Source organism: Silene latifolia, unplaced genomic scaffold, assembly GCF_048544455.1.
Source record: "Silene latifolia isolate original U9 population unplaced genomic scaffold, ASM4854445v1 scaffold_79, whole genome shotgun sequence".
Lineage (NCBI taxonomy): Eukaryota > Viridiplantae > Streptophyta > Magnoliopsida > Caryophyllales > Caryophyllaceae > Silene > Silene latifolia.
This window is the reverse complement of record NW_027413701.1, coordinates 68,889-92,662: the sequence shown is the minus strand read 5'-3', so window position 1 is coordinate 92,662 and position 23,774 is coordinate 68,889. Positions and strand designations below refer to the sequence as shown.

At 39.6% G+C, this 23,774-nt stretch overlaps 1 non-coding gene across 1 annotated transcript; it reads left to right on the top strand.

The window, feature by feature from the left end:
* The first annotated feature begins 4,320 nt into the window (after window positions 1-4,320).
* On the top strand, window positions 4,321-4,427 carry LOC141640473 (small nucleolar RNA R71). The gene has a single exon (XR_012543005.1). It is a non-coding gene; the product is annotated as a small nucleolar RNA R71 (small nucleolar RNA).
* Window positions 4,428-23,774: the final 19,347 nt, after the last annotated feature.

The following is a 23,774-nucleotide window of genomic DNA, read 5'->3' as shown; positions in this document are numbered from 1 at the left end:
ATAAAACTTCGTACGGTGTAAAGCGTTGATGAATAATACCTGCGGATGATCTGGGTGAGGGTCGAGGGAGGTGTCCTCTCGAACCGTAATAAAGCTGATGCAGTAGAAGTAGAAACGAAGCGTAAGCGCGATTGTAGAAGTGCTAGGAGCGGAAGTAGAGGTAACAGGAGCTGGCGTAGCTCGAGACTGTCTAGGACCCCGGCCTCTGGAACTCAAAGCGGAAGCTCGTGAAGCAACGGTGTGAGGGACCAGGGCTGCTCTAAGGCAGCTGCAACTGCTGGCGAGTCCGCCATAGGTGTGAAAGTAGAGAGTGGTGCAGAGGTAGTGGCTACTGTGGTCACCGCTGAAGAAGAACTAGCAGAAGTGCTAGCTGTGGTGGTGACCGTGGAGGAAGTGGTAGCCTGTACTGAGCTCGCAGCGGAGCTCACTGGAGTAAAAACCATCCCTACAGCTGAAACAAGGAAAACTGGGGCTGCAGTGGTGACTAAGGAGGTGGTAGTGGCAACAGCAGGGGCCACTGACTCACCCAAGGACGGGCTGGAGGACGCACTAGTAGATGGTAAAGAACTAGAATCCATCCTGCAACAGAGGGTAAGGGGTATGATAAGAAAATAGCTGCTAACTGTGGCTAAAACTACAAATAAAACCAGCATGTGACAGCATGTAGACCCCAGTACTAGTCGAAAATTCGACTTTACAGCATACAAATCCAAACAATCCTCAGAAATTCCGAACTACAGCATGCAAATGGTGATAGGGGACGGGAAAAGCAGTTAACAACAGCAGCACATAAGTAACACTGAGGTTAACTAAAGCAATGCAGCATATAAACCGTCTGACAGTCGAAAAACTCGACTGAGGTAGCCCTAATCGCGAGATTGTTTGCACAAAATTCGAATGGAGACATGTTAGGCATCAACAGGGTGTGATAGCAGTCTAAACAGCAGCAATTAAGCGACAAAGAAACTAATTTAGGAGATTACGAAAGAATAACCAAGTGACGTGACAAAAAAACTCGACAGTCCAGCACCCATATCGCAAAAAATTTCATGTGGAATTCGAATTAAGCATGTAAAACAGCGAGGAAGGGGAATTATGATCATCAAGCAAGCTAATTAAGGGCATACAAACACAGACAAGTCGAAAAAAATTCGACTAAACATGGATATTCAAACCCTAAATCAATTTTCCTCATGAAAAGTCGAAATAATCCAAATTATAATGCATAGAGGAAGGGAGAAACACTTACTTGATGAGAATGATCCTACAAGTGCAATTAATCTCCAAATAAACAAGCAAAAATAGCGAATTTTCAGTCGAAAAACCGCAAACCCTAAAACCCTTTTAAAACCGTGAAAATCAATACAAATTAAGGGAAAAACAAGGGGCTTTTGAAGATTAATTAGCTAGCAAAGGATTGTAGGTGGCGAATTTGGAGATTGGGCATGAAAATTAGGGATTTGGGGATGAATTGATCGCACAAAAGGGGGGTGTTTAGACGAAATTAGGGATAAATGAATGAAAAAATAGGAATAAAAGAGTTTAAGTTAGAAAAACTCTCGTGTCCTGTTCATTTTCACTCGATCGAGTGGTTTTAAACCACTCGATCGAGCACTTTGGTGGTCCAGCTGCTTGGTCGAGTAAAATTTTACTCGATCGACCAATCCCTTTTATTGCCTTACTCGATCGACTGGAAAAAGCACTCGGTCGACCAACTTTTCACTCGATCGAGTACAAAAAGTACTCGATCGAGGACTTTTCTCGCGTATGCTCTTGAATTTTCGTCTTTCTTCCTTGGAATGCGTAAAAACTTCCCCAAACCTGCATAAAAACACACGCACAAATTTCCCAATATACTAAATACGCATAAGAACAGTCTATAGTCTTACGTCTATGCTAAAAACTGTCTAAAACTAATTGTCCTAATTAAAACGCAATAAAACAAATTCAAAAGAAATTCAAAAATTATCTATTACAAAGTGTTACACGGGGCATTTCCCCGTTTAATTCCCAACAAATTTCAGTAGCCCCTCGGAGGGCTCCTGACTGGAGGACGTCATCTCAGCAACATTGACTGTCCTCTTCAACTTCCATGAGAATGAATTATCACTTGAAACGGTAGGAGGGGAGTAGTTCACATCCACGTAAGCGCGAACTTTCCTCGTCCTTGCTCCTTTATCACCAGCTTTAGCGTCATCATCTTTAATTTGATTGATAATAATTGCACCATGTCCTTTGACAGGTCCTTCATTGCTTTCATCTGTACCTGCAGCAAGGAAAACAGACGAACTTTCCTCCTTTTTTCTCTCAGTCTGAGGCGGAGGGTTAACAATAGCAGCACGATTCTCCAAATTTTCATCTGGGGTGTCAATAATAGGATCAATAGAAGAGAGAGCATTGCAAGGCTGGGCTTGCATGGGAGCTCTCTGGAACTTAGACTGATGAAAAATCAGCTCCTCGTCCCCTACCTGAAAGGTCAGAGTCTTCCCCCCGACGTCTATAATCGCACGGCGTGGAGACAAAAATGGTCTCCCTAAAATTATAGGGGTGTGTGCATCTTCGGGGATGTCTAAGACAACGAAGTCGACGGGAATAAAGAACTTCCCGATCTGAACAGGTACGTCTTCTACTACACCTAGTGGCCGTGATAAACTACGGTCGGCCATCTGGACAGTCATGTTGGTACAACTCAGCTTTGTCAAACCAAATCTCTTAGCCAGAGATAATGGTAAGACACTCACGCTAGCGCCTAAATCGCATAGCGCGTTATCAATCAAATGCATACCGATATGACACGGAATTGAAAAACTTCCCGGGTCTGATTGCTTAGGGGGTAACTTGTTTTGAAATAGGGCTGACCCCACCTCAGTCAAAGCTACGGTCTCACTATCATTAATAGTCCTCTTACGCGCTAAAATTTCTTTCATAAACTTTAAATAAGAGGGTACCTTTGTTAGCAATTCAGTGAACGGCACAGTGACTTCCAAGCTCTTCAAAAGTTCGACAAATTTGCCTAATTATTGATTAGCCTTTGTATTCTGCAGCCGCCTCGGTAAGGGAACCGTGATTGGTATCTCGAGTCCCTTGTTTCTCGCTTCCAATGTATCTTCCGGTGCAAGTTCTGTATCCTTTGGACGCTTCTTACCTCTCGAACGAGGTCTTTTCGGTGATTCCTCGCTTAAACGAGCACTAGCAGGCTCTCGAATAAGCTTCCCGTCATCAAAACTACTCGATCGACCAATTTGCTCATTCGATCGAGCAGTTTCTCCTTCAGAATCAGTCGATCGAGTAAAATTCCCAGCCGATCGACCAACTCCACTTTCTGCTTCACTCGATCGAGTAGATAAACTACTCGATCGAGCAGTCTGCTCTTCCTGTGTACTCGATCGAACACCAGATTTCAGTCGATCGAGTAACTGCTTTGTCGTGAGCCCTTTTTTCTCAATAGAACATTGTTCATCATCAGTTTTAGCCTCCCTCGGGTCTGATTTTTGCATTTTTGGTCCCTCATAGGAAAAACCGCTTCTCAATTCTATCAGATTTCCCGTCTCATGTGGATTCTTCTCATTTTGAGTCGGTAAATGACCCTGCTTTCTCGAGGATTTATTTGCAGCAAGTTGGGCAACTTGAGTCTCAAGTGCCTTAATGGACGTGTCCTTCTGTTGATTTTGTTGATCACTCAGCTACAGCTGCTTTGTAATGGATTGCAACATAGACTTTATCTCACCTATTTCACTCACCCCACCGGAAGATGACGCACCATGGTTAGGAGGATTGAAAGACGGAGGCTTCTGATAGCCCTGTTGATTCTTGTGTGGAGGAATATACGGTTGCTGCTGGTTCGGAGGAGCAGTGGGATTGAGCACATTCTGACTACTCCACCTCAAATTGGGATGGACGTTCGGCTCGTAATAAGTGTTGTTCTGCCTGTAATGTTGAAAGGCAGCATAAAACTCATAGGAGTTGGGATAATGATCTGAAACATGTCCCTCTCCTCCACATCTTCTACAGACGAAAGGACCGTCTGACACAGCATTCACCTGATACATTCCTCCTTTGGAAGCTCCTCCCAACTCATATTTGTCAAATCTCGCAGTAAGAGCTTCTAGTGCAGCTACAGAAGAAGATTCAACAGCTCTTCTTTGATTGCCTCTGGAGTTCCCATATTCAGCCTTATGGGTGGCCAAATCATCAATGATCTTCCACCCCTTAGTCTCTCCCATGTTCTCAGCAAATCGGCCATTGGCTGTAGCATCCAAAATAGCTCTCTGATCGTCGTACAGCCCATTATAGAATTGATTGCAAAGACTCCATTTTTCGAACCCATGGTGCGGAATGGTTCGCACCAGCTTCTTGAAACGGACCCATGCTTCATGAAAGTTCTCATCGGGCCCCTGTTTAAAGCTCGTGATCTGAGCTCTAATGGCAATAGTCTTCGATGCAGAAAAGTACTTCTTGTAAAATGCTAAAGCCAGTGAATTCCAGTCTGTTATCCCGTGAGCAGCCCGGTCTAGATCCCTATACCACTCCCTTGCAGCATCGCGAAGTGAGAAGATAAACATGGTTTCTTGTATCTGATCCGGGGTCACGCCAGTTGGTGGGGGTATGGAGCAGCAATAATCGATAAAGGTCTCCATGTGCTTAGCTGCATCTTCATTTGCAGCTCCCCCGAACTGGTTCCTTTCAACCAAGTTGATATAAGAAGGCTTCGGTTCGAATTTTCTTGCCTCCCCTGGTAGTACAAATCCCTTATAGAGATTCGCAGCTGTCGGTTCAGAGTGACTGGCAATGGTGGCTTCTTCGGCCATTTCTAGAAAGTCCGGAGAAGTGACTGTCTCAGCTGATGAATTGGAAACTGGAGATGAATGTGGATCCTCCTCAAACAGAGCGTTCTCGTAATAGCTAGACAGAGTACTCAGCTCTTCCTCTGTCGGTAATACCCTAGTTGATCGCCTCAACTCGCGCAAAGATTTCTCAATCTCAGGATTATAAGGCAATAATTCACCACCCTGTGACCTGCGCATAAGAAGAAGCTACAAATAGAATATAAGAATAGTTTAAGGAACGGATGCCCCTTAACCTAAGAGAAGGACTAAAAATAAAACAACTAATAAATTGAACAATTGCCTCCCCGACAACGGCGCCAAAATTTGACACGGCTATCGCAACCCTATCAAAGATAAAACCTAACGGTCTCAACTAAAATGTAGCAGAAGCAGTCGAGTATCGAATCCACAGGGAGGTAATGTAATTATCAGCTGTCTAATTCTAGCCCTAAAGTAACAATTGGGGGGTTTTGTTGAATTGGTTCCTAAACTACGAGATTAAAGGAAAGAGAAATAAAGTAAGAGCAATGAGGGCAGGAAAATCGGTTTAAACTATCAAGAGAGAAGGGACATGTCGGGATTTCGGTTCACTACGGTAGTCCAGTGACTCAGCTGTAAATGATTCAGACGAACTAATGTGAGATGGATGTTGAAAGGTCCTTTTGGTCCACTTTCTATCCTAAATTACCACTAACTTAACTTTCATCCTCATTAGGGTAGTCTACTGTTTATAGCAGGCCTATTTAGTCCAATCTTTCGATCCAGGATTAATTTTAGCCAGATTAAAGGGTGACATAGAAGCGTGCACTCAACTAAGTCGAAAAAATACAATTAAATTGCTAAAGTGACAGAGTCTCGTAATTAATTCGTCTAATTCATTCACTACATCGTCACATTTCTACCGCAGATCCCCTAATCCCAACATGAAAGGGGTTTAGCTACTCATATCGCTAATTAAACTAACAGCAATTAATTTTCCAGCAGTAAACATAATGAAATAACCAATAAATCGCATAAAGAGAAATTAGGGCAAAAGGAATAAAAGAAAAACAAATAATTAAAGCAACAAAAAGGTTAATTATTATTAAAGGAAGAGAAGGAATTACAATCAATGCGATTCCGGCGTAAAGAACGATCGAATCCGAGCAATAATAATCCCAAAAATAAGTAACAGTAGAGGAACGAAAGCCACGTACTAAAGTTTTACAGTAGAGAGTTTTATAGTATTAAAGATAGATAAAAGATGTTCTTAACCTAGTTAACATAGGTTTAAATAGAAAAGCAAACAAAGTTTAACGAAATAATTAACACACGGGCTGATTAAGCCCATTAACCATTGAAACCGCTCGATCGAGTGGATTAAAACCACTCGATCGACCAACTCTTCAGCAAGATCCACTCGATCAACCAAATAGTTACTCTATCGAGTGAATTGTCTTTCTGTAACTTAAGGATCGAGTAGTAAACTACTCGATCGACCATCTTGGGGTGTAGAAACCACTCGATCGAGTGGAAAAACTGCTCGATCGAGTGCTTCATCTTCAATTCAGCTCAAGTCCGCCACCAAATGCCTCGTAATGCGTGCCACGATGCTTCCAAACACAGTATCTCACTCAGGAAAATCCCGTCTCCTCTAAATGCATGCAAAAAGGACGAAAAAGGGTACGATTCCACTACTTTCGCGTTCATTTCTACAAAACGAACCAAAGTAGCCAATTCGGGGCAAAATACCGTAAAAATAGTATAAATATGCATAGAAATACGTGATGAAATAGGCTAAAAAGACTATACATTAGGCACGTATCAGTTCCTAAGGTAGAGACTAGAGAAAACATCGAGTTCCGCCTTGCCAATGTGAGTAGGCGCATCACCTTTGATGAATTGGGTAAAGCATTGGGTCTTAGTGATTCACCTAGTTATTACAAGAATCCCGAAAAGTATGACCCCGCTCCTCTTTGGGAGGCGATTTCCGGAAGGGAATTTGAGAACTATCATGCTAGTCGAGCTCTATTAGTCCACCATCCGGGCATTAGAGTGTGGCACAAGGTCATCGGAAATACTATCATTGCAAGAAAAGACACTAACCACTTTACCAAGCTCGATTGTGTTCTACTTGAGTCGGCCTTAAATATTGGAAGGGAATTCACCAAGCCTTACAATTCTCTAAGGCTTTTGGTGGAAAGATGGCTAAATGTTGATTGTGGAAAGCAAGGCACCACTTTTATTGTAAATTGAGGTCTAGTCACTCTTTTGGCTAAGTACTTTGATCCGAATTTCAACAAGGATAGCAAGTATGTGGCGAAAAAAGGGGGTCATCTCATTGACATGGATGCCATGATTAACAAGTACAAGTGGGTTACCCATAATCCTCTTGACACCAAATATGGGTGGCTCACCAATGAAGCTAGATCTTTTACTTTGCCTTCCAAGATATGCCGTTTGAGTGTCCATCGGACCAACTACCTTCTTCCCCTCTCAAAAGAAGCCGAATACATCATCCGTCAACAAAGGGGTGAAATTGAAATGCCCTCCTCTTCCATTGTCACACCACCCTATCCATTCAAGTATCAAGAGTTCAAACCCGAAGGTGTTGAAGCAAGCAAAGACTACATGACTCTACTTATGCAAGAGATGCACAAACAAGCTTTTAAGGATCGGGAAGATGCATACTTAGCCCAATATCCACCCCTCTTTCATTTAGCTAGGCAAGGACTACTTGATCCTTCATGTCCTTTGCCTAGTTGGGCGGATAGGGAAGTCTTCTTTCCAAGTGCATCTAGGAGTGAGATTCCGGGTGACGATGAGGTTGTCGGTGATGAGGTTGTTGATGATAGCATTGATGAAGAGGCTAATGAAGAAGAAGAAGAGGATGATGAAGGAAGTTAGCAAGGAAGTTAAGAGGGAAGTGGTGATGAGTCCACTGCTATTGAGGAAGATGATGACAATGATGATATGGTGGAAGACTAGCAAGCTTTGGAGGCTCCTACCCTCTTGAGGTTTGTCTACTTCTTTCTTTGTTTTATTTATTTATCTTGATCATGGTTGGAGAGTCCTAGAAACATAGAGGACTAACACCTCGGCCCCATTGAGGTGTTCTTATTTCATTGTTCCCACTTTTGAAAATCCAAAATGACAAATTTAGTTTCATGCATTGCATCTTGTGTGCATGAACTACACCCAACTTTAGGACATTAGAAATAATGTCTATCTCGGTTTGGGGAAGTACATGCATACGCAACGGGAGGTAATCTAAATTACGCTCTCCCTCATAAACAAAAACTCATGCATCATGTAGTGTAGATTAGTGTAGCTTGCATTTAGTGTAGAAATCATGCATCATGTTTGCATAATTTCCCATCATTTTGGCCATTGAGGACAATGCCCATATTAGTGTGGGGATGGAGAATTCTAACTTAACTTTCATTCAAAAACCGAAAAAAATTGAAAAATTTTGAAAAACCATAAAAATTTTGAAAAATTGAAAAACCAAAAACAAGTTCATTTCCTTTGTAGTGTAGTCATGTATATATTATTATATATATTGTGTTTGTCCATCCTTATTCACATTGATTGACTACGCCACATCTGAGACATGAGGATATTGAAGACTGCATGGTATGATCTTTCCAATCTCTTTTTTCCTCTTTATGTTAATGACTATGTGGCTTTATTTTGATTGATGCGGTATAACAATGTGAATTTAGGACTTGCATTTAGTTTATATGGCATATTAGTTGGTAGAATCATTTGCATTAGGATGTTTATATGTTAGTTGCATCATGGCATGTAGTTTGCATGTTGGAAAAATTTTGCGAAACCGTCTACTTGGGAAGCTTGACAAGTGTGTATATAGGCCCTAGTAGATGCTTTTTCTTCTTAAGACTTTGCTTGTTAGAATACTTTTAAAACACCCTAGGATATGTCATGCTAGTATCCTTTGACCCATGGATTAAGGCCTAGTCAAGAGTACCTTGTGGTGTGATAACTCCTTGGCTACCGTTTATTCCAAGGTGACCCTTAAAACCATGCATCCATCATCCATGTTCTACCACATTTTTGTCATCAAAGGGAATGGGCACAAAAAGGAATCAATTTGAGTTCAATGAAATGAAAAGTGAAAGAAAGTTTGCAAAATGCATCAAATGAAAAGTGGAGCAAAAATAGAACTCATAAAGTTTCAAATATGAGGCACCCTAACTACATATGGGGTGACTTTGAAAATGTTCAAAAAGAAATGCAAAGAAAAGTTGAAAAGTTGTCAAGTATTGAACTGCCAAACATCAAAGAAATGGCAAAAAAGTGTTCTCAAATGTCAAATGCCACAAGAAATTGGGGGGGAAAACAAAAACAAAAGCAAACTCCCAAAGTGAAACTCAAATATCTATTGATCCCTTTATCCATCGTATCCATTTTTGTGCATGGTAGAGAGGGGATGACCCTTCTTCATGTCTAGGCAAGAGGGGGAATTCCGCGATCCTCCAGTGTTTTTAACACCATAGGGAGTCTACTCTTGACAAAAGCATTTAACGATTGAGGACAAAGGTACCCTAGCTTGACACAACTTGGAGGTGATTTATTGGTATCCTTCTAGGCTTAGTAGTTTGAAGAAATTGCATCTTTGAAGGAATGTGTACCCTTAAATTGCTTCCCTTGTAGATAATTTCCGCCACTTAGACGAGAAAAGTGGCTATTCTTTTGTAGATGCATCCATTATCTGATTTTGTGTGCTTAATGTTTGGATGTGTCGCCATTTTGGCAAGACCCACCTTGCCTTGCAAGAAGGCAACCTACCTCATGGTTGTCTTGTTGTGAGTTGAAGGGGCGGAGTGAGACCCGCTAATTGTCTCATATCAGCTATGTTATTAGGTTAGTTTAAATAATGGTCCTAATCTTTGTCACCTCTTTACTCGGGACGAGCAAAGGTTTGGTTTGGGGATATTTGATATGACCATAATTAGAGCATATTTAGTCCCCGAATTAGCCTTATTCCCATGCTTTTTAATTGCATATTCTTTGAGGTTTTGTGTCCTTGGTAGGAAAGGAGTGCAAACCTTGCTTTTTCGTGGCAAAATGAGGCTAAATTGATTGAATTCAAATGACCAAGCATCAAGGAGAGACAAGATTAGAAGGCCTTTGTACCTACTATAGTAGATGGGTAATGATGAGAAAAGATCATTGCATCCCCGAGGAAATCCTCAAGGATTTTATGAAGAAAAAGGAAGAAAAGAAGAAGGAACGAGACTGCTTGACAATCCGTGCGGATTGCCTAGAAGACGCCCGTCTTCACCCCACAACCCGAGCGTCTTCCCCCACAAGACGCCTGGGCAAAACCACCCAAAGACGCCCGTCTTTCCCTTCTGGACGCCCGTCCAGAAGCTGCCAAATCCGCCCGTCCCGTGCCAAAGACGCCCGGATTCCCAGACAGTCCCATTTCGTCTTCTACAAGCTTCAAGGAAGGATACACATCTTTTTCTAGAGACCGGAGTCTCCCTAGAGACCGGCGATTCCTCAACAAGGGACTTAATCGTCATTTAAGCCCTTAGTTAACACTAATTCATGCACCTAATCCCTACTATAAATACCCCATTAGTCTAATTAGAAGAGCATGTTCTTCTTAGCAATCTTTAGTGTAGTTAATATCAATCAAATCTCTCTTTAATCTTGTAATTAACATTTAATCAAGTTTTAATACAAGTTTTATTTCCTTAATCTCTCTCTTGTTCATCCTTTATTTTGGGTGGTTGAAGATTATTTAGGTTATTATTGGGAGATTGACAACCTTACAATCAAGCATCAAGTACTTCTTTCATTCTTTGCTTTATTATTGGAATCATTAGTAGGTATAATTCTCTTAATCCCTTTTTAATTATTGTTAATCACTTCCATTTATTCATCATATTTTGTCTTGTTGGTATGATTGACAACCTTGCTAGCATGTTCAACATGATAATGAGTGAGTAGTTTCCTTAGCTAGGGTTAATGGATAATTAGGGGAAACCAACATGGGGAATGATTCATGCTTAAATTAATATGCTTTCATAGTTTATTTGCTTGTTTGTTGTGATCTCAACTTATGCACATGTTATGTTTGATGAAATGTGAGCCTATGAATCCTTACATTTTTTACCCATCACCTATCTTTTCAATGAGACTTGTAAGACATAAACCAACTCGAGTCTCATTAGACCATGCATATTATTGAGTTGGGAATATTAAGTCGACTTGTAGGTGTTGTACAATCTAATCGATTCGGCTCCGGGACCCAAACTTTCCTAGGATTGTAAGATATAAACCAACTTGATCTATCACAACAATAATTGCTTACTTATAACTTGAGAATATGTTTGTATGATCAATTCCCATGAATCCCCTATGACCCCATGACACCCTAGTGCTTTTTATCAATTGTTTACATCCCTTTTAATTCATCTTGCTTGTTTACTTTCATTGCTATTTAGTTTAGTAATCTTCTACTTCAAACCCCAATTGTGACACCCTTAGACACCGCTAGTTGCAATAGAAATCTCATCTCAATTCTCGTCCTTTGGGATCCGACCTTTACTTGCCTCTTTACTAATTGTAGAGTTGTTGGTGAAGTTATAAATTGTATTTTGGTCTAGGTGCTCTTGACGACAAGTACTGAAAACTAAACCCCTCACTAGGGATCACGACCAATATTAAATCCAGAAACCAAAGGACTTCAATGTAATTAAAGAAAATTATACAAATTAGTGACAGTAACAATATTATCAACGAGATTAGTGAGAGTGGTAGAAACAACAACGGGAGTAGTGAAATAATCAATATTAATGCGGCAATAGTGAAAGTAACAATATTTACGGCGGGAGTAGTAAAATTATCAATATTAATGCGGCAGTAGTGACAGTAACAATAATTACGGCGGGAGTAGTGAAAGTAACAATGATTACGGGCAAGTAGTGAAATGTTATTACTAATGTTTCATTAATAAGAGTAAATTATTAATAGCGGGAGTAGTGAATTTGTCTCAAAATTTATTTCATCGTAATTTTAGGATATGTTATAAAAAATATATTAATGATAAATTTATGGGTTATGCAACTTTAAGTAATTTTATTTAATGAAAAAGAAAATTTAATGGTAAGTAGAGGTAGCTCGGGCGAAGCCGGGCACCAATACTAGTATATATATAATCCAGAAACCAAGGGACTTCCATGTAATTAAGTAAATTTATACAAATTAATTATACTATATAGTTTTTAATTGATAGCGTTGTGGGATGGACCTGAACAAGGGACTTCAATGTAAATATATATAGTTTTGGTTGAAATATAAATTTAGAGAATACCAGAATATGGTGAGTTTCCTTAAAATAAACAGGGCTTATTTATGATATTAATTAGTATAAAGATGTTAATTATTTAACATACACAAATATAATATAAGTATGTTATATTTTGGGAACTATTAAAAGATAAATAAATCAATTTGGTTTTCCAAAAAATATAATATTCCGTAATTCATTAGATTTGTAATTTAAGTAGTAAATAATAATGATTGTTCTTAAATCATATTCTAATCTAATATTTCATATTTATTTACATATATAACTTTAATACAACTAGATAATCAACTAATATGATAGCAATCAACCATGTGAGTAGTAAAAGCAACAATAATAGCAACGGGAGTAGTGAAAGTCATATTTGTGGGATTTATCTGTATGCATCCCTTTAAATTTAAGGACTATAACGAATATATCATGATGAATACTAGTCATAAAATTAAATTACATAAACAAAAAGGTAAAGAGATGAAGAATCAACCTTCGGTCCTAGCAAATTCGGCCTAAGAACAATATCGCAATGATATTCGCCTATTAGTTGCACACAAGACGATATGAGAAATGCCCTTAACTTGTTGCTAGAATCGATCCCCAAATTTCAGTAAATTAATTAGGGTTTTCGGTATTTTGTGTTGAGATGAGAGGCAAGAGAATGAGTTAGAAAATTAGGTTAGAAAAATTCTCCCTCCTTCTCTTATTATATCCGAAAAATAGAAAGAATAAGGGGAGTTTTTCTTTTCCTAAAACTCGGCCCAAAATCCGAAAATAATAAGGAGTATATTTTCCTTATTTTCAGTTATGGCATCTACCGAAAATGAGGATAAAAATCCTTATTTTCGGTTATTCCAAAAATGTATAAAATGTGTTGTTTATAAATTGTCATCTAGTGAGGATCGATCCCATAACCTCTTGGTTTGAGTACCATTACTATTACCACTATGACACATTCATCTTGCTGATTAAATATAACCGATTACATTTAATTACGAATTAACATATTAATTCGTCCAAGCTTACATCATATACATTAATTAAATATAACTTATTATATTCAATTTACGAATTGACAGTTAATTCGTCTCAACTAATATTATTTAATCGGCATTAAATAATCATCTCATCAACACATTGACTAACTGTTTAGTCATATAAAGCATCAATGTGATTACATTTCCATAACCACGTCTCTCAAACACATCCTTTAGGTGTGACCTTTAGGGACCAGTTGATCACCGCCATCTGTATGATAATAACGTCAAACTTTCTAGCAAGCCAACCGTTATTAGGTAATCGTTAATCAACTGATAAAATACAAAGTATACCCTTGTGAACCTGTAAGAGATTTACAAATGTTATCACACTAATTTGTGGAGGACACATGCTCCAACAAACTCTCACTTGTCCTCACAAGTGTATGTGCGATAACCGATTCTCATATCCTAAAATTTCTCCCACTCAATGTAAAACAATTTGCAAAATCTGTATTCACAAAGGTCGTATTTTACAAGTGATCTGTAACAAGAGTGGTTTCCCCGACTAGAGAGTAACTTAACTGATAAACGAATCATCATTCGAGCATGGCCATGCATTTCAGTTACAACTCCTTGAGTGGCCCTGAGAAATAACTATACCTGATAAAGGTTGGATATTTTCCTCAACTCGAATCCTGCAGATATAAGCACAGTATGAAATGACCCGAAAAAAATCTACTTAGCCTCGATTCACGGGCAGACCGTGAGAAAGAAACCAAAGTCACCCAAAAACTGCCTTAATCTCAAGAGACAGTCGATAGTCAAAAGAATCGACTCTAGGAACACAATGGATGTCCTATCCACGACCTGGCACTGAATGTTTTTAAACATTTAGGACTCCATTACGTTGTCACAAAAATTTGTCCTACGAGGTATCGTTATAATCTCGCATTTGTGATCGATCACAAACAGTTTGACTTATGGCTCGTTGAACCCACCATCAATCGATCGCACAATATAATAGCCAGAGTTCTCAGCTCTTGTAGGCGATTACGAATCAAAACAAAATATAATGTAATTCAGTTCACTTTGTGGCGTTCAAAGTTGTCAGTACAATCCACATGAAAAACAAAATATTATAATAAAACGATGAAGTTATAAATAGTATATGAAAAAGATAATGTATCAAATTCATAATCAACTACTACAACTCAGGAACACGTTTAATTACCATGGAAATAACGTGCCCTTCATGCTTATCAAAATTCAACGGTTTAGTGAGAGGGTCCGCGATGTTATCATCCGTCGCAATCTTGTCAATCACTATCTCTTCTTGCTCCACGTAATCACGGATCAGGTGAGCTTTCCGATGTACATGTCTAGATTTGTTGCTAGACTTAGGCTCCTTAGCCTGGAAGATGGCACCTGTTGGGAAATGTGTCCTCAACAATAGTGCGATCACATGATTTATATATCATTATTAAATCTCATTTTAAAGAATACAATTGGGAAGTATTTATACTGTCAACTGGTCAACATATATCGGTAATGATTGGCTGACTAGAGTTTGACATTACTGTCGTGTGACGGTGGTGATCAGTTGACCCCCTAGGTCATACCTAAAGGGCAACACTCTTAATTGATCATTTAATTGCCCTATGTATTTGCGAAATATAAGGGAAGGACTCATTACTCCAAAAGGTACAATTCCTAAAGAAATTTATGTTATTGATATAAATTATACTTCCACTACGACATGGGTACTAGATACCGGTTGTGGTTCTCACCTTTGTAATCATTTACAGGGTTTAAGAGATGTGGAGAGGCTTAGCAAGGGAGATGTGGATCTACGCCTTGGAAATGGAGCTCGAGTAGCGGCCAAATCCAAAGGAACTTATGTTCTAGTTTTGCCAAATGGATTTGAGTTGTATTTGCATAATTGTTTTTATGTACCTACGCTCTCTAAAAACATTATTTCAATCGCCATGCTAGACATGGACGGTTTTTGTTTTGTCATTAAGAACAATCGTTGTACTATTTCTAGGAATGATTTGGTTATTGGCCAAGCTTCTTCCATTAATGGCATTTACATTTTAGAGACCTCAAATCCAACGAATGATATTTATAACATTCAATCAAAGAAACTCAAATCAAGTGATCCAAGTGAAGCGTTCATTTGGCATTGTCGATTAGGTCACATAAACGAGAATCGCATCAAAAGATTAGTTTCAACTAATGTGATTACACCATTTGATTATCAATCATTTGGTACATGCGAATATTGCCTACTTGGCAAAATGACTCGTAATCCTTTTAGCGGTAAAGGGACACGAGCTAGTGAGCTATTGGGACTCATACACACCGATGTATGTGGACCAATGAGTATCACCGCTCGTGGTAATTATAACTACTTTATAACCTTCACCGATGACTTGAGTAGATATGGGTATATCTATTTAATGAAACACAAGAGTGAAGCATTTGAGAAATTCAAGGAATTCCAAAACGAAGTAGAGAACCAATTGAACAAAAGAATTAAGGCACTACGATCCGATCGTGGTGGTGAATACCTTAGTCTTGAATTTGATTCACACTTGAAGGGTTGTGGTATTATATCACAACTTTCTCCACCCGGAACACCACAACTAAATGGTGTTGCCGAAAGGAGAAATCGAACCCTACTTGATATGGTTCGATCCATGATGAGTCAAACCGAGTTACCGAACTCGTTTTGGGGATTTGCAATCCAAACTGCAATTCTATCTTTGAATAATAGTCCCACTAAAGCCACCGAAAAGACTCCATTTGAGACATGGAAAGGAAGAGTTCCTAATCTATCCTACATGAAAATTTGGGGATGTGATGCTTACGTCAAAACTAAACCCGACAATAAGCTTGCCCCAAGATCTGAAAAGTGCATCTTTGTAGGCTATCCTTTGACCTCTCGAGGTTACTATTTCTATAAACCTCAAGAGAACAAAGTGTTTGTGTCTTGCGAGGCTGTCTTCTTAGAACGGGAATTTATTTCTAAGAGACAGAGTGGGAGAAATTTTGAACTTGATGAAGTTCAAGAGCCACAAACCGAGGTAGAGACGCAAGAAGATGTTCCTTCGTCGTCTAACGCGGTTGTACCTCCTCCACTAAGAAGGACGGGCCGAGTAATTCGCCATCCCGATCGATATGTGGGACTTATCGAGGAAGATGGAACACTCGATGTGTTGCTTATGGAAAGTGACGAGCCCGCCACCTACAAGGCCGCAATATCTAGTCCTAATTCCACCTTATGGCTTGAAGCCATGAAGTCCGAAATGGATTCTATGCTTGAAAACCAAGTTTGGGACTTGGTAGATTTGCCTAAAGGGGCAAAACCCCTCCAATGCAAATGGATATTCAAGGTCAAAAATGGCATAGAAGGACATGACGATGTCTACAAAGCTAGGCTAGTGGCAAAAGGATTTACCCAAGTCCAAGGTCTCCATTATGATGAGACCTTCGCCCCCGTAGCCATGCTAAGATCCATACGGATTTTGTTAGCGATCGCCGCATTTCATGATTATGAAATTTGGCAAATGGATGTCAAAACCGCTTTTCTAAATGGGCATTTAGAAGAAGAGGTGTACATGATACAACCCGAAGGTTTTGTTGATTCTGAAAATCCTAACAAAGTGTGCAAGCTTAAGAGATCCATTTATGGTCTTAAGCAAGCATCAAGAAGTTAGAATCATCGATTCAATGATGTGATAAAGGAAAATGGTTTCACTCGAAATGTTGAGGAACCATGTTTATACATGAAATTTAGTGGGAGCAATGTTGTGTTCCTAATCTTGTATGTCGATGACATACTACTCATTGGAAATGATATTCCAATGTTGTCTTCTGTTAAGAAGTGGTTAGGTAACCACTTCCAAATGAAGGATTTAGGAGAGGCACAACGCATATTAGGTATCCGGATCTATAGAGATAGATCCAAGAGGATATTGGCACTAAGTCAAGAGTCTTATGTTGATAAGATTCTTCGACGATTCAGCATGGACAAATCCAAAAGGGGTTTGGTACCTATGGTAACCGGAACGATATTGAGCAAGACTCAATGTCCCTCCGAACCCCATGATGTTGAACGCATGAAGTTGATCCCTTACGCTTCATTTGTTGGATCAATCATGTATGCCATGATATGCACACGTCCTGATGTCTCGTATGCCTTGAGCATGACGAGTAGATATCAAGGAAATCCAGGTGAGAGTCACTGGATTGCTGTCAAGAACATCCTTAAGTACTTGAGAAGAACTAAGGACTCTATCCTTGTGTTTGGAGGAGACACTGAGTTGCGTGTTAATGGATACACGGACTCAATTTTTCAAACAGATAGAGATGACATGAAATCACAAGCTGGTTTTGTTTTCATGCTCAATGGTGGTGCCGTAAGTGGAGAAGCTTCAAGGAAGTCAGAATCATGCGGATTCGACAACGGAGGTGAGTACATAGCAAAGATCGAAGCGCCAAGGAAGCCATGTGGATCAAGCAATTCACGGAAGGTCTAAAAGTAGTACCTACCGCCAATGATCCCATCACTCTCTATTGTGATAATAGTGGGACGATCTTCCAAGCTAAGGAGCCAAAGTCTAGTAATAGATCTAGACATGTACTTAGAAAATATCATGTAATAAGAGATTTCATTGAAAGAAAGGAAATTGCGATTTGTAAGGTTGGGACGGATGACAACATAGCCGATCCGCTCACCAAGCCTTTATCGCAGGCTAAGCATGATGGACATGTTACGTCCATGGGACTTAAACGTGTACCAAGTTTTTGTTAGATTTTGAAATGAAATAAAAGTGTTGTTTTTGTTCATGTTCATAATCTCATTTGTCTTTTATCTTTAATTTATACTTTGTTACATCCAAACGGGTTGTAGAGACAATTGAACCCCGTTAAAGTGAACACGGATTAACATCGTATTTGCCCATAGTCACTTGTATGAGGTGACGTCTCGAAGTGACTAGAGTGTGAGGCGATTGATGGCAAGTTCAAGTGTCATAGAGTCATGTGAGATGACTAGTCGATCACATAGGCAGACTGTTAGGAATATTTTGTCGGACCTTATGACCGCTTATAGAGTTCTGGCAAATTTATACAGCCTGGTCGTGGCGAGAGCTACTATAGTACTCGAATGAGTCGATTCTTTTGACTAAAGGCTATTCGCCTAAGATGGCACAGTTTCAGATTAACTTTGATTTGTGTTACTACGACCTTCGTAAATGGGGTCAAATGGGCATATTTTGGGTTATGATGGCTGTGGCTAGTCGAAGGGAATGAGTGCGATAGGAATTGTCCACCCCTAGTCAGGGTTGTAACAATATCTCAGGGCCACTCGAGGAGTAATGAACTGGAAATGCGTGGCCACGCTCGGAAAGTATCTATGATAGATAAGTCCGGTCAATCAGTTATTCTCCAGATCGAGGAAACCACTCTCGATATGATCACTTGCAAGTACGACCTGAAAGACACCTTGCATTGAGTGGGAGATAGTAATAGGACAAGAGAATTGGTGACGCACACTTGTCGAGGACAAGTGGGAGATTGTTGGGAAATGTGTCCTCAACAATAGTGCGATCACATGATTTATATATCATTATTAAATCTCATTTTAAAGAATACAATTGGGAAGTATTTATACTTCAACAATCGGTCAACATATATCGGTAATGATTGGGTGACTAGAGTTTGACATTACTCGTGTGACGGTGGTGATCGATTGACCCCTAGGTCATACCTATAGGGCGATACTCTTAATTGATCATTTAATTAATCGTATAGTGTTACGAGTTAATTAAATTACTTGAAAATTGACGGACGATTTTGGAAGTAAAATTTACGTATCAAATTGAAATGTGATTAAATGAGATACGGTCTGAGTAATCGAATTGTATCATTACTCGGATGAAATTATTGTTTAAAGAAACAATCGTAATTGAATGAATTATTATAAATACAATCTGCTGTAATTTATAAATTGGTAAAATATTTTGGCACAAGTAATTATGAAATTACTAAGTCGTTTTTTTGTATATGACGTATTTTTATTAATACGTTGATTTTTAATATGTTAAAAATACATAACAAATTTATGTGACATGTGACATATTGACAATTGACAAAAATAATATGGAATCCATATTAGCCATAAAGTGCCGAAATATTAGAGGAGTATTAGGGTTAAATTGTGTTTATATTTTAAATAGAAAACATAATGATTAAATAGCTAAAGTAGCCATGCAACCCTACTCACCTTGTGAAGACAAATATGGGCATGCATTGGCTCCCCAAAAAGCTCCTCCCCACCGGTTTTCCTTTGGCATTTAGAGAGTTTTTCTCCTCTAAATTATTCATTCATTCACATTTTATTTTTCCTAGTGTAAGAAAGATAATTTCCTCTCTACATTTTAGAGATAAATTAGAGAGATAATATACTCCAAAATTACCTTCTCCTACCCGGTTTTAGGAGTAAAAACCAAACAATTTTTGGTTCAATTTTTTTCTACTTGATTAATATTATACTAGTATTTGTAATATTAATTAATATTAAGAGGAACCTTGGGTATAAAGCTTAGGGAGAGATCTTATACTTAGATCTTGTTCATCCATAAGGAAAAGCTCAAGATCAAAAGAGAAAGGTGATCTCTTTTGTGCCCTTAAATCCGAAATCAACAATGTAAGGACATTATTTCTCTTCTATTATATTATTTGTTTGCATGCATAAAATCCGTTTTAATTTTATGACAAAATTATTTAGACATATATGAGTATGTTAATATGTATATGAATCTACATTTCCTTCAGCACCTCTATTGTCATAATAGATGGTGATCGGGTCATTCGAACTAGGAACTATCGTAAGTCCTTGTAAGAATTGACGCATCCATATCGCTTCCTTAGCTGCTTCCGAAGCGGCATAGTACTCGGATTCAGTGGTAGAATCTGCTACAACACTCTGTTTGGAACTCTTCCAGCTGACCGCAGCACCATTAAGAGTGAAGACGAACCCGGACTGAGATTTTGAGTCATCTCGATCCGTCTGGAAGCTAGCATCTGTGTAACCGATTGCACATAGCTTAGTATCGCCTCCATAAGTCAATACCCTATCCTTAGTCCTCCGTAGGTACTTGAGGATATTTTTAAAAGCTATCCAGTGTGTTTCACCTGGATTCTTTTGGTACCGACTCGTCATACTCAATGCATATGCCACGTCTGGACGTGTGCATATCATGGCATACATGATTGATCCTATTGCAGATGCATAAGGAACACGACTCATGCGCTCAATCCCTTCAGGCGTCGTGGGTGACTGAGACTTGCTCAACTGCATCCCAGACGTCATTGGAAGGTTTCCCTTCTTGGACTTGGTCATGCTGAACTTCTCAAGAATCTTATCCAAATAAGACTCCTGACTAAGTGATAACGTCCGTCGTGATCTATCTCGGTAGATACAGAATCCTAAAATGCGTTGTGCCTCACCCAGATCTTTCATCTGGAAATGGTTCTTCAACCATTCTTTAACCGAAGATGGGAGAGGAATGTCATTCCCAATCAAGAGTATGTCATCAACATACAATATCAAGAATACAATCTTACTCTCACTCGACTTGATATATAAGCATGGTTCCTCGACCGATCGAGTGAAACCATACTCTTTTATCACCTGGTCGAAATGATGATTCCAACTCCGAGAAGCTTGCTTAAGTCCATAAATGGAACGCTTAAGCTTGCATACTTTCTTAGGATGTTCAGGATCTATGAAACCTTCGGGTAGCACCATGTACAACTCTTCCTCCAAATAACAGTTTAAGAAGGCGGTTTTCACATCCATTTGCCAAATTTCATAATTATGAAAAGCGGCAATCGCTAAGATTATCCGAATGGAACGTAGCATGACTACAGGTGCAAAAATCTCATCATAATGCAATCCGTGCACTTGAGTGAAACCTTTTGCCACTAGTCGTGCCTTATAGGTATCTCTGTTGCGCATCTACGAAATGCTTTATTTTGTAAAGCCATTTGCATCTTTGAGAGGTTTTACCTTATTAGGTAAATCAACTAGATCCCATACGTCATTCTCATACATGGAGTCCATCTCGGATTGCATGGCTTCGAGCCATAGCTTTGAGTCGGAATAGGCCATAGCACCTTTATAGGTAGCGGGTTCATTACTCTCTAGGATTAAAACGTCATTCTCCTCGACCATACCAATGTATCTGTCCGGAGGATGAGAAACTCTACCCGACCTCCTAGGTTCCTCAGGAATATTAACCGTATCATCAGTTGGAGGAACCACTTCCTCCATCTGTTCCTCGGTTGTTGGTTCTGGAATCTCCGACAGCTCGAAGGTTCTATTACTTGTCTTGTTCTCGAGAAATTCTTTCTCTAAGAACGTCGCACTAGCCGCAACAAAAACTCGATGTTCGGTAGGCGAATAGAAGTAATGACCAAATGTTCCTTTTGGATAACCTATAAAGTATGTCTTGACCGATCGCGGGCCGAGCTTATACTCGTGTCTCCACTTGACATAAGCCTCGCAGCCCCAAACCCGAATAAAGGACAAGTTAGGGACCGTTCTCTTCCACATTTCATATGGAGTCTTGTCGACAGCTTTAGTCGGACTTCGGTTAAGTATAAGAGCAAAAATGACAAAAGAGCAAAACCCCATAATGAATCGGGCACTACATGTGACTCATCATGGATCGAAACATATGAAGTAAGGTTCGATTTCTCCGTTCGGACACACCATTTAATTGAGGTGTTCCGGTGGAGTTAACGCAAAACGATTCCACAGTCTTTAAGGTGTTGATCAAACTCATTTGAAAGATATTCGCCACCCCGATCTGAACGGAGTGCTTTAACCTTTCTACCCAGTTGGTTTTCAACCCTGTTCTGGTATTCCTTGAATTTCTCAAAGGACTCACTTTTATGCTTCATTAAGTAGACATATCCGTATCTACTCAAATCGTCTGTGAAAGTGATAAAATATCTATAGCCATCTCTAGCGGTAATTGACATAGGTCCACAAACATCAGTATGTATGAGTCCTAATAGGTCACTAGCGCGCATTCCAACGCCTTTGAAGGAAATTCGAGTCATTTTGCCAATAAGACATGATTCACACGTGCCATATGTAGAAAATTCGAATGCGAGAATAGTCCCATTATCGATGAGTTTCTTCACGCGTTTCTCATTTATGTGTCCCATTCGACAATGCCATAGATAGGTTTGATCTTTGTCACCAACCTTTAATTTCTTATTATTCACGTGTAATACTTCCGTGGTTTGATCTAAGATGTAAATTCCATTCATGGAAACCGCTTTGCCATAAATCATTTCATTGAAAGAGAAAATACAGCTATTATCCTTTATTAAAAATGAAAATCCGTCTTTATCAAGTACGGAAACTGAAATAATGTTCTTAGACAAACTGGGTACATAGTAACAGTTATTTAAAAATAACTCAAAACCACTAGGGAGTTGGATTACATATGTTCCCTTCGAGACAAAGAAGAACTCGGCTCCATTCCCGACTCAGCAGTCCACATCACCCTTTCCGAGAGGTGTGATGTTTCTTAGGCCCTGCAAATGATTACACATATGAGAACCACAACCAGTATCAAGTACCCAAGTTCCGAAACTTGCATGGTTAATCTCAATCATATGAATATAAGATGACATACCAACAGGAACGACGCGGCCTGCTTTGATGTCCTCACGGTAGACGGGACAGTTCCTCCTCCAATGTCCAGTCTTGTGACAATGGTGACACTCAATGTCACCGCCCTTACTCTTTGCCTTGCCCTGTGAGCCACTAGTCTCACCAGGCCCACTCTTACCGTTTTCTGGCTTCTTAAATTTTGGATTACCTACAGTTAGGTCGCCTGGAGCTTTGCCCTTACCTTTACCCTTGTTGGAAATCGTGAGAACATCCTGCTTCATGCTCCCACTCGATTTCATATCCTTCTCGGTCTGTACGAGAAGGGAGTGTAGCTCATGAGGACTCTTTTTCAAGTCATTCATGTAGTAGTTCGCCCTGAAAAGGGCAAAACCATCGTGAAGAGAATGAAGCATTCGGTCAATGACAATGCTCTCACTGATTTTGCAATCAAGTGCCTCCAATTTCTCGATATTCTCAATCATGTTAAGAATGTGTGGGCTAACCGGTTGGCCCTTTTGGAGTTTCGCATCAAAGAAGCGACAGGTATGCTTATAAGTAACGATCCTCGGTGCTTTTGAGAACTCATTAGTGAGCGTGGTGAAAATCTTATTCCCACCTTGGGCAATGAAGCGTCTCTGCAAATTGGTTTCCATTGCAAAGATGAGTACGTTCTTTATCGCACCCGCTTCCATAACGAAATCACTATAAGAAAGTGACTCGTTAACTCCCGCATTGGGGGCTGGTTTGACCGGTATTGGCTCAGTTAAGTACTTGAGCTTACCGTCGGCAAATGGCGATTCCGTAGTCTTTGCCTCCCGATCCACAAAGTTGGACCCATCATTCTTTAGTCGCGTGTACTGGTTCATGTTGTCCATAAAAAATTTCAGCCAGGACTCGGTCCAAGTGTGGCACTAGGCATTGAAATTTCGTTATTTCCAGCCATTTGTTGTAACAGT